The 12,547-nt window shown below is 47.2% G+C and overlaps 1 long non-coding RNA gene across 1 annotated transcript; it reads right to left on the minus strand.

The window, feature by feature from the left end:
- Positions 1–3,544: 3,544 nt before the first annotated feature.
- Positions 3,545–6,329, minus strand: LOC148107861 (uncharacterized). Its single transcript, XR_015721513.1, has 3 exons — positions 6,226–6,329; positions 6,006–6,066; positions 3,545–5,227 (listed from the first exon to the last, which is right to left on the minus strand). It is a non-coding gene; the product is annotated as an uncharacterized LOC148107861 (long non-coding RNA).
- Between the last annotated feature and the right edge of the window lie 6,218 nt (positions 6,330–12,547).

The following is a 12,547-nucleotide window of genomic DNA, read 5'->3' on the forward strand; positions in this document are numbered from 1 at the left end:
AGGATTGCATGATCGCCCTTGCAATTCACCAGGGGGAATGCCCTTGTTACCTGTGACTTGCTTACCGACCCCCCAAGTCAGGTGGGTGACACCATCTGGAAAAGGAACGAGGCTTGCTGGGGTCTGTCGCACCGTGGCTGGCTGTCGCATACTGCCTCTGCAGCATGTTGCCTGAGGTAGCCCCATCTGAAAGTTCACGGCTGCCATGATTATCCAATGATCTCCCCAGAGCAGCACGATCAAGGCCATACGGCCTAATGAGACAATTAGACCACTAATTACAAAGGCTGTAACTGACTATTAATGTGCATAAGGGTCTTATAGACTCAAGGCCAAGGAGAGCTAAGGAGGGTGGGTTGGATAGCAAGGCTAATCGTCACTACCCAAAAAAATAAAAAATAATGGACCTATAAATGTCCTCAGCATATGGTTCCAATGCCTCCTAAGAGCCCTGAGGAGGAACACCAGCTCCTTGACAAATGCAGACCCTCGTGGGTGCTACATGTCATTCTAGGCGTTATTCGGTGCCATGCATACCAACAAGCCAAGACTCTTCAATGGGGCTCCAGAGGCCTCGGGGGTTTTCCGAAAGACCCGGTGTATATTGTGCTAGTGGAGGCAGATCCTAATCCTGGAGAGGTCTCTTGGGACACCCTGGAAAGGAGTGGCCATCTACGAAGAGGGTTCACTGTAACATCATCCAAAATTTTCCAGTAACAAGTAAGGTTAAAATTATAGGATAAAAGAAGAAGCAGAGGGCGCCTGAGGGGCTCAGTCAGTTAAGTGTCTGCCTTGGGCTCAGGTCATGATCCCGGGGTCCTGGGATCGAGTCCTGCATCAGGCTCTCTGCTCAGCGGGGAGTCTGCTTCTCCCTCTACCCCTCCCCCCTGCTCATGATCTCTCTCTTGCACGCACGTGTGCTCTCTCGCAAATAAATAAATAAAATCTTAAAAAATAATAATAAGCAGAAACTGAGATCAAAAACTATACCTGAACTGAAATTCAAACCTCCAGTAAAGATTTTATGCACAAGAAGAGAGGGGAACTGATCAGCTACTGTGGGTTTTCTTGTTCGTTTGGAATAGTCTCTGAGTTGTTATAGCTGCCAAAAGGTGTCAGCTGGCTGATATCTCTAAAAACCCCCAAATCCATAACTTTCTTAAAGATCCGTCTTAGCCATATGCTTCAAAGAGACCCCACAATCCTGAGCCCCATCAGCTTTCCCCTGAACTGGACAGACCTAAAAGCACGCCTCTCGAGGCATCCCTGCCACCAAAGGGAAAGTTGGCAGGGTTATCAGGGCCTCCAGTGAGGAGGAAGAGGGAAATGGGAAAGCATAGGCCCCTAAAGCTACCCATATTTGTACCAGGGCCCTCCTTCTCACTGGGATGGTGATTGCCTGGCTCCGTGCTCAACCCTTCTATCACAGTGACCACTGCTAAGCTTCACAGTGAGTGGAAAACCTCAAGATGAAGCCCATCTCCTGCTCCACGAAATTGACATGATCTAATGGGTTTATCAATTCCATGACCACAGTGACCCAAATGACCTCCTCTTCCATTTCCAACTCTAAAGAGGTCCCATTTGACCTTAAGTCCGGAGAAGTATTTTTACAGGGCACTGCCCTAATGACAAGGCAACACTACCCCATTTTACTGAGACAGGGGTCACCATCCAAAGGTACTAAATCTCCTGGAAGAAAACTGAACCTCCTCTCTCTGTTCCTTGAAGATGTAAATTTTACCAGATTGGCATGTAAATACCCTAGGAGATAATTAGAGATTACATCTCAAAGACAAACACAAATCTAAAATGTCCTCTCCACAAGTATTAGTAAAAAGCTGTAACCATCTGGGGCGTCTGGGTGGCTCAGTCAGTAAAGAGCCTGACTCTTGATTTCGGCTCAGGTCATGATCTCATGGTCATGAGACTGAGCCTCGCTAGGCGTGAAGTCTGCTTAAGATCCTCTCTCTCCCTCTCCTCTGCCCCTTCCCCCCCATAAAAAGAAAAGAAAAAAAAAGCTTTCAGCCATCTGAGCAGGTGAATTTCTCAGACTACAACTGCCAAACAAAATTTGGATACAACTGATCTTTTATAAATTTGCAAGTTTGCATTATCATACCCATCTCATGGCTAAACATTTAAAACAAAAGCTGTAAGTTCTCTGTGTCTGTCTGTACGTTTGCGTGTGTCTGTATCTCCTGTGTGTGTCTATAACACATGTATGTTGTAAATGTGAAATATATTCCTACCTCTGTATGGTTTTACTAAAATTTATTTGTAAAGAGCTCTATTCAATTGGCTAAAAAACAAGTGCATTTGTAAGTTAAGGATTCTGAAAACTCTCAGAAATATAAGAGAAATTAACCCAAATGTTTTTCAAGTTCTTGTGACCTAGGATAATATTTTGTAAATAAAAGCTAGTTCAGGGTTTGGTTTTTTCAATTTTTTTAATTTAATTTAAACAGGTATGTCTTTAGAGAGATCAGCATTTGGGCTCCACTTTAAAAAAACTACATTTAGAGGGATCAGCATTAAAGATAATAATTTTATTCTAACTAGGTTTACTAAAGATTAAATGAGTTCACGTTCTCTCTGTTGCAAAATGTGTCAGCAAGAAAAGTTAGCTTAGGGTGATGTCTGATTTTGTTTAGTGTCTACCGAAGTTTTTGCGGGTCATCTAAACATAATTTTGGGAGAAAAAGATTTTGAGAGGTGTAAGTGGGATGTGAGTGTTTAGGTGAACTTTCCAGCATCCCATCCAGCAGGGAGAGAGGAACTCGGAGGAGTTGTACAAAGTGGAAAGTTGATCTAGATGGACGGTGGGGGCAAGAGAGTTATTAGCAAAGGAAAAGGATTATTCCAGAGGAAGATGTTTGCTAGGGGAAAAGCAAAGTGTCCCATCATGCCGATTACGTCGTCTTTCTCTGGGATATGGAGAAGACCCAGAGACCAATTGGCAATGATGGAAAGAAAAATATCCTGACTGACGGGTTAAGCCTACATCTCTGGGGGGGGATGGGGAGGGGTGAAACTGCAGTTAGGTGGGGACACCCTTTTGGGCCTGTGGGTTTCTTTTTTTAACACTATTATCAACATCAACAATCGACCATCTCTTTATCGGGAACTAACCATGCCCGACGCATTGGTGAGACAAGCAGAGGACAAGACACTGTAAACAGTGTGGTAAGAACAACGAAGGAGACAAACAAATAGTCAAAATGGAGACTATCAGACAGGAAACTTCTTCTAGTCAGAGAAGGCCTCTCGGTGAACTCTTTTTTTTTTTTTTAATAAAGATTTATTTATTTATTTATTTGACAGAGAGAGACAGCCAGCGAGAGAGGGAACACAAGCAGGGGGAGTGGGAGAGGAAGAAGCAGGCTCATAGCGGAAGAGCCTGATGTGGGGCTCGATCCCGTAACGCCAGGATCACGCCCTGAGCTGAAGGCAGACGCTTAACCGCTGTGCCACCCAGGCGCCCCTCTTTTTTTTTTTTTTTTAAGATTTATCTATTTATTTGAGAGAGAGAGAGAGAGCAGTGGGGGAGGAGCAGAGGGAGAGGGAGAAAGAGTCTTAAGCAGACTCCATGCTGAGCGAGGAGCCTGGGGCTAGATCTCACGAGTCCCTGAGATCAAGACCAGAGCAGAAATCAAAAGTCGGCCTCTTTAACTGACTGGGCCACCCAGATGCCCTGTGAGCACAACTTTTAACCTCAGACCCAAATGATAGGAAGGAACCAGTCATAGGAAGAGCTAGAGAAATGGTGTTCCGGCAGAACTTACAGCCCATGCAAAGGCCCTGAGGAGAGCAAAGAGCTGGGTGTGATCAAGGACCAGAGTGAAGGTCAGGGTGGCGGGAACAGAGCTAGGGAACCCAACTGGTCATTCCCACTGGGTTCCTCCTCACAGGGGAAGACAAAAATCCCAGAAATAGGAAAAGGGGTAGAAGTAGATTTAGCAACTTCCTGACATTACTGGGAAACACTGGTTCCTTTTGGTTCCACTCACCACAGGGAGGAGTAGAAAGAGAGGGGTCAGAGGCCAAGCTCCAGCTAGGGAGCGAGACACTGAGCCCAGGGAGGTTAGATTTACTCTCAGTGCCATGGGCAGCCACTGGGGGCGCCATGACTTGATTTATATCTTTTTTTTTTTTTTTTTAAAGATTTTATTTATTTATTCGGCAGAGATAGAGATTGCCAGCGAGAGAGGGAACACAAGCAGGGGGAGTGGGAGAGGAAGAAGCAGGCTCATAGCAGAAGAGCCTGATGTGGGGCTCGATCCCAGATCGCCGGGATCACGCCCTGAGCCGAAGGCAGACGCCCAACCGCTGTGCCACCCAGGCGCCCCTTGATTTATATCTTAAGACAATCCTGCGGGGGAGAAGGGGAGAAATAGGTGAAGGGGGTTAAAGAGTACACATATCATGGTGAACGCAGAGCAATATCTAGAATTGTTGAATCACCATATTGTACACCTGAAACCAATATAACGCTGTGTGCTAACTACACTAGAATTAAAATTAACAATGCAATTAATTACTTAATTAATTAACAAATAAATAAAACTTTAAAAAATCCCTCTGGCTGTTTCGAGGAGACTGAACGGGCACGAAACGCAAGGGCTGCAAAGGCACCGTCAGGGAGTCAGGGTGACCAGTCCGGAGGCTGCAGCGGGAGCCAAGGAAGAAATGATGCTGGCTTAGATCAGGGTGGTGGCCCTAGAGAAGGGGAGAGGACAGATTTGAGACGCATTTCGGAGGTAAAGCCAATAGACCTTTCAAAGGGATTGGCTGTAGGGTTGAGAGAAAGGGAGAATTCAAAAATAATGCCAGACCCTGGCTTACAGAAGTGGGGAAGGGGCCATTTATTGGACAGGGAAGACTAAGGGGTGAGAGGTGGGCTTGGGAACAAAAGTTTATTTGGGGGCATATTAAGTCTGAGGGGTCGGATGGTTGGTTGGAACAAGACATCATCCAGTGGGGAATGTCAAGCAGAGCATGGGACATTAGGACTCTAGAAGTTTCTGGGAAGGAGAAAGCACTAAAGAAATAGCCTATTCCTCTTACTATTGATCTGTGCATGGCCTCTCCAGCATGGTGGTCTCAGGGTGGTGGGACCCCTTACTGGTTACTGGTATCCACCAGAGTTCACGTCCCATGAAGAGCAGGTTAGCTGGCCTTTTCTGATCCAGGCTTGGAAGTCACGTCATGTCCCTTCTGCCTTTCTCTATTGGTTGAAGCAATTACAAGCCCACTCAGAATCAAGGGTAGGAGACAGAGTCCCCGCTTCCCATGGGAGGAGAGTCCAAGACAACTGGGGGTATGCATTACCGCAATACAGCCCTTCTTATGGCAGGCTCTCCATTGACAACGGCCCCTTGGTAACCCATGAGGTGTAGGGAATACAGATGACACACATATGGATTTACTCCCGCAGCTCAGTGAGGAACCCCATTCCATCACAGGTACAATGAACCCAAGCCCCGTCCTTCACAGAACTCCCAAGCACCCTCTCAGTAGTAATAACAGGTGTTTATATCATGCCTTTAGATCTTCAAAGCACTTTGAATAGTGCTTATAGTCATGGACTAGCAGAACTGGAAAGGGCAAGAGTCATTGAGATTATCCAGCCTTGGTATAAGCTCCCTGCCTCACCTTCTAGAATCATCTGTGATGTCATTTAAGCTGCCTCTCATCACAACTTTTTGTATATTAATAGTATAATATCTAGGGGCGCCTGGGTGGTGCAGTCGTTAAGCGTCTGCCTTCAGCTCAGGGCGTGATCCAGGCGTTCTGGGATCGAGCCCCACATCAGGCTCCTCCGCTGGGAGCCTGCTTCTTCCTCTCCCACTCCCCCTGCTTGTGTTCCCTCTCTCGCTGGCTCTCTCTCTCTCTGTGTCAAATAAATAAATAAATAAATAAATAAATAAATCTTAAAAAAAATAGTGTAATATCTAAAAAGCATGAAATTCATTCTTTCTTTTGGTAAACGTTTGAGTACTTACCATGAGCCGGGCATACATCAGAGATCCAGGCAGACCGTAGTCCTGGCATTCTTGGAGCTTGCTGAGAAAAGAACAACAGTAAACAAAAAGACAAAAAGTAAATAATACACAGCAGGTCCCACGAAGTAGAGAAGGCCTAATTAGGGCACCGGCAATGTCAGGGGTATGACTTGTTCAGGGATCAGAAAAGACCTCTCTTAGTAAAGATGTGAGTATAGACCTAAAAGTAACAAAGGAGCAGTGGGAAGATCTGGGGTCAGGATGTGCCAGGCAGAGGGATCAGCAAGTGCAAAGGCCCTGGGGTGGGAGTGTGGTTGGTGCGAGTGAAGAAAGGCAAGGCCCAGGTGGCCGAGAGCTGGTAAGAAACGAAATCAGAGTGTGCTAGGTGGGAATATGTAAATCATAAGATCTGTTACTTACGTTACTTTTGTCCTGCAACTAAGAAATCCACTGCAAGTAGTTGTGGTATTTGTCTGCACACCCAGCACCTTCCTTTCCTCCCACCCCCAATGCACACACTGCATCTCCCACCAAGAAGTGGGGTCTATTGAATCCTTGAATCAGGGCCAACCTTGTGCTTGCTCTGACCAAGAGAATACAGAAAAAGCAATATTCTGGGGCTTCGGAGGCCAGGCCTTAACTGGACTTCTGTTTCTCCCCCTCACAATCCGGAGACCACCCTCAGGGGGCCTAAGCTATCCATATGGGAAGGCCGCAGGGAAGAGAACTAAGTCACCCCAGCCAACACCCTCTTCAGCCACACAAGTGTCCCTAAGATCAGCCAAAGGGCCACCCGGCTGAAGGGCCATCCAGCCAACCCGAAGAATCTAGAGAAACAGGAAATTGGTGTTTTAAGCCTCGAAATTATGGGGTGATTTGTTATGCAGTGATAGATAATTGATAGGTTAGCCTAAGTAAATGGGGGAGGAGTGATATTTGAATTTCAGGAATTCAAGATAGGCCAAGCCTCAGAAAGAGCAGGAACCATGGGGTGCCTGGGTGACTCAGGTCATGATCTCAGGATCTGGGGATCGAGCCCCACATCAGGCTCCCTCCTCAGCCTGTTTCTCCCTCTCCCTCTCCTCCCCACTTATGTTCTCTTTCACTGTCTCTGTCTCTGTCTCTCTCAAATAAATAAATAAAATCTTAAAAAAAAAAAAAAAAAAACAAGAGCAGGAACCAGAACCCTACAGCTACCTGAGCAGGAATTCATGACCTTCCTGCGTGAGTGCCACCTGTGATATGGTTCAGTCTCCCTTTGGGGTCCACTTCCCCAATTCCTGGGAGGAAGGTATGATTGGGTTGAGTAAAGTCACATACGTCACCCAGACCACGGCTACGGGGCTCCTGGGTCGTCCCCAGGGGTGCTGGGACAGCTGCCCGGGCAACACCCACTACACTGGAATATTCGATAGACTGAATTAGATAAGAAAATATGATCAAACAAGTTTTGATGTTTTTCAAAAAGTGCCGCTCATCGATGAGCTTGTCCAAGCCCCTCATTTTGTAGCTAAGGAAACTAAGGCACAGAAAGTTTAAAGGAGGTCTCTGGGGGCGCCTGGGTGGCACAGCGGATAAGCGTCTGCCTTCGGCTCAGGGCGTGATCCCGGCGTTATGGGATCGAGCCCCACATCAGGCTCCTCTGCTATGAGCCTGCTTCTTCCTCTCCCACTCCCCCTGCTTGTGTTCCCTCTCTCGCTGGCTGTCTCTATCTCTGTCGAATAAATAAATAAAATCTTTAAAAAAATAAATAAATAAAGGAGGTCTCTGAGGGCATAGAACAAATTAGTGGTGGAGCCCGAAGTGGAACACGGGTCTTCTGGTCCTGATCTAGAGTGTTTTTTTTACATGCTTGAGATCATGTGCCTGATTGAAGGGGAGCTGTTTTATTATTTCAGCAATACTTAAATAAATGTTACTAAGTGTCAGGCGCTGCTGAAAGTGTTTTACACATATGAATAATTTATTTAATCCTCATAACAACTCTGTGTGGGTCCAATTATCATCTCCCGTTTCACAGGTGAGAAAAACTGAGGCACAGAGAGGTGAAGCAATTTGTCTGAGGTCACACAGCTAATAAATGGCAGAACTAGGATTCAAACCCAGGCAGTCTGTCTCTCAACCATAAACCCATGGCTTTTACCTTTCATCTAAAGATAAAAGGAAAAAAAATAAAGATGAAAGGAGACTAGATCTGGGAGTTAAAGGACTGACTCAAATCATACTCTAGTTGTGTGGACTTGGCTAAATCACTTAACCTCTCTGAGCCTTTCCTCTTCTGAAAGAAAAGGAGGCTGTTTTAATTGAAGAGATCACGTGATGATTTAAGGCATCAACACACATGAAATTTAGTTGCTAGATAAGAAAACCAAGGCCCGTAAGGGTCAAATGACGTGCCCAGACCGATGACAAGGTCCAGCATGGCTCTCAGCCCTCCTGACCCTGCTTGCTTCTCACAGCACCAGTCAGGTGGGGAAACTGCCTCCCCAGACACAGCCCTCACTCTCGCCCTGCCCCCACCACAAACCTTGGTTTCTGTGAAAGGGCCAAATTTAGGGTCTGAAACCAGCTGACACGGGGCCAGCAGAGCCCGCTGAGCTAGAGCACCTGGCCCAGGTGTGCTGGGAGGAAGGCTGCGAGGATGTGGGGGAGGAGAGGCACTATCGGCAGGGAGGGAAGACAGCAGGCTGTGGTTGAGCCCCCAGGGGGGAATTTATAATGGAAATGAGAGGCCAGCCCCAGATTCCACAGACAAGCCTGTGGCTGGGAGACTGTGACTGATTTGCCCAAGGTCACAGTGTCATGGGGCAGAATCCAGGCCAGTGCCCTTCCGTGGAGCACCACCATAATAATTTTTCAATAAGAATTACTATTATTATTATTATATTATCATTACTAACATTTGTTGGATACTCACCATATGCCAGGTGCCCTTCTAAACACTTCACATGTGTTAACATCTGAGACAGGTCCTATTAGCATGCCCATTTCACAGATGGGGAAACTGAGGCATGGAGCATCATGGTCATGGAGCTGAACCTGAACTTGAACCTGAACTCTAACCATACTTCTTTTTTTTTTTTTTAAGATTTGATTTATTTATTTGACAGAGAGAGAGACAGCCAGTGAGAGAGGGAACACAAGCAGTGGGAGTGGGAGAGGAAGAAGCAGACTTCCCACCGAACGGGGAGCCCGATGCAGGGCTCGATCCCAGGTCCCTGGGATCACGCCCTAAGCCGAAGGCAGAGGCTTAAAGACTGAACCACCCAGGTGCCCCCTAACCATACTTCATTGATCTTTGCCCTCGACTCCTATAATGCCTGGTGGGGTGGGGTCGACAAAGGCAAACACGGACCTCCAGCTCTGGCCTAGAACTAAGAGCTCCAAGTCATCTGAGCTGGTCTCTGCAGGGAGGCAAGAGGACATGGAAAGGACATGAAGGTTGTCATCTTCTCCAGAGGCCAAGCAAGTAACACGCGTGAGGGAAGAGGCCAGGGTGCGAATCAACAGGTATTAGGGGGACCTGTGACAAACTGGGGACCAGGAAGCCCAGCAAAGGGCAAAAAATTCCTCATTTCCAAAAATACTGCTGGCCAAGCCAGTGTGCCCCCTCTGGCCACCAGCTTTCAACTTCTAGGCTTTGGAGTCAACTGGACCTGAGCTGGAACCCCAGCTCTGCCATCTGTTGGCTGGGTGTCTTCAGCTGAGTGAGTTAACCTCGCTCGTCTCAGCTTCCTAGCCACTTCCTTGCTGTGTGACCCTAGGCAAATGACTTGATGTCTCTGAGCCTTGTTGGCCTAATATGTGGAGTGAGGATAATAATAGTTGCGACTGCGGACGGCACTATGATAATTGGATGAGACAATGCATAGTGCATGCTGAGCAGACCGTCTAGGATGTACACAGTAGATGCGATCCCTGGAGGGAAGCTCGCAGCAGAAAGAAGGGTGTGACTTTGTCCCCTCTGCCACGCTGGCCTGCAGATTCAGCTCCGAGGCCGGCCCAGAGCCGCCGTCCAGCCTGCTGGGTGGGAGAGAGTGAGCTGGCAGGACCTAGACAGGCCAGGAATCCATGCTGCCTCCGTCCCTGCTGCCCTCATCTGCCCAGTGGATCGCTGCTCCTTCCCTCCCGCTGCATTTTCAGGAAAGATGAAACCTCCCTTTTTTTTAAAGCACAGGAGTGAACTCATGAAAACACCAACAGGGACAACCGGGAATTTAAATGAGGAAGGGAGCTGGGGGGGCGGGGGGGGGGGGGCACTGTGGTGGACAATTGTAAACAAGGGATTTGCAGTTCAGTTCCTGTCACCTGTTGCCATTTGGGAGTGAGGGTTTATATCGCTAGAATGTCTAAAGTTGCCAAAGAAGCTGGAAATCTGAACATTTATGTGCAATCTGATTTTTAAACAATGGCTCAAATTTATAAGCGACCACGTCGGCTCCGTGGCTCCTGCATGGATTGCATTCAGCCTCGGGCCACCTTTCACGCCTCTTTCTTAGAGTATAACTTCTTTAGCAGCCTGTCACATCCGTGAGAGGTTGATAGGACAGGGAATCCACAGGCCGAGATGGCGGTATCCCTGTGAACCAGAGATAATAGGCATTGCCCCTTTGCTGGTCCCAGTTAAAACATTCTTCTTTCCCCACCTCCCCCAAGACAAGGGTCCCCAAGGGGGTCTCTCTGGCTGTTTCCACCACTTTCCAGCAGCAATGAGTATCATAAACATTTAGGGGCCTTAGAGTATGTGAAAGGTTTCACACACACACACACACCCCACTGCCCCGCCACCACCACGTCTTTGCCAAATGACAGGGACACCTAGTGTAATAATACTATTATAATATTATAATATTATTACAAATAATAGCAATGGTTACATACCAGTCATAATACTAACAAAGCCTTCTGTTATTGTAAGGAATGTTTTCAGGTAGCTTCATAGCTTATTTTGAGATTGCAAGAGTCAATTCCGTCCCATCACCTTCTCCCCAAAATTCCTCAGGTTTAGAATTGTGTTCACAACAGGAGCAAATGGCAGCCACTGCTGGTTGTTCACCCATAACCAGCTCTTTCTGGCCAGAAGAGTCCTCATTTTGTTCAAGTGTCCAGTGAGCTCTTGTCTCCCTGAGGCCATGACCCAAGGGTGAATTGTGATTGGTCTAAATCACGTTGGTAATGGACTGGTCTCGGCAATGAGACCTGGGGGCAGGTCTGATGGGGTGCTTCCCTAAAGACTTTCTCTCTGTTACAAAGGAGCAAGAAGAAGGGTTCCATAAGGTGTGTGGAGTGCTGTAGCCATATTGCCACCTTGAAGGAAGCAGTCAACATCTGAGGACAGATGAGTGGAAAGATAGAGGGAACCTAGGTGCTTGATCTGGGGCTTATTTCACTTAACATCTGATCTTTTATTTCTTCAAGTGCTCAATATTCCCACTCACCTCAGGACCTTTGTACATGCTATTCTGTCTACCTGCAACACCTTCCTTTCTTCATAGAGTTGCACCTGCTACCCCCTCAAATCTCAGCTCAAACATTGTCCAATAAAAACAAAATCTGGATATAGATAGGGAGATGCTTTTGTTAGAAAGAGACTATAGCACAAGAGAGAACACTTCTGTCTCAGAAATCTGCGAGCATCTCAATATCCAGCAGAAAAAAAAGTTTTTCTTTTACAGAATAAAGGAGGAGGCAAGCAGAATCTCTAGAGGGGAAACCAGACAGGCAATGGGAAATGACCGGTGGGGTCTGATAGGAACAGGGTCTTGACTGTGGTCAGCACATTTCCAGAAGCTGATAAGGGGAGACACGTTCTATTTTTTTGTGCTTGCTCAGGCTTGGGACAAGCAAAGTTCACCGGCCTGTAGGCAACAGAGAAGCCTCACTAAAGTTTGGTCAAGACAGAGAGTAAGAAATGGACAACAGTGAACACTTGGTTCCTCAGAGAAGCCCTCCTTTATCCACCCAACTTGGATGCTGGAACCAGACTGCCTGGATTAAATCCCAGCTCTGTCTAGCTGTGTGACCTTACATGAGTTCCTTAACCTTTCTGTGCATCGGTTTCCTCATCTGTAAAGTAGCAATAATAAAATAATCCATCTCACAAATTGTTGTGAGGATCACGTGAGTTGAGCAGGTCCCTGGGACACAGTTAGCGCTTAATATATATTCGCTCTTGTGACATGATCTCTGAGCCCCTATGCCCTTCCTCCACAGGGAGGAAAGCGTCTCCCCCACTGGACTGTAAGGTCCTTGACGGTAGCAATGGAGCCTCTCCTGCTCCTGTCTGAATCCCCAGCCCTGGCAAAGAGACTCTGGCACAGAGGCTCTTTGTAAGTGTCGTGTAAATGATCCCCAGCCCACAAGCAGCTGATCACATGGGAGGAAGAAGATAAGCAAGCCCTGGGAGAGTTCGCTGTCTCAGGATGTTCCAAGGTTCACCCGGATGTTGAGCCAAGCTGCCTCTCTAGCTCCAGCATCCGGGGTCTGCAGAAGCTCTTGCCCTTAACAGAACCTTCATTTACTTTGCCGCTTATTTTTCCACG

The sequence above is a fragment of the Ursus americanus genome, chromosome 24 (assembly GCF_024610735.1).
Source record: "Ursus americanus isolate L20-20 chromosome 24, mUrsAme1.1.p, whole genome shotgun sequence".
Lineage (NCBI taxonomy): Eukaryota > Metazoa > Chordata > Mammalia > Carnivora > Ursidae > Ursus > Ursus americanus.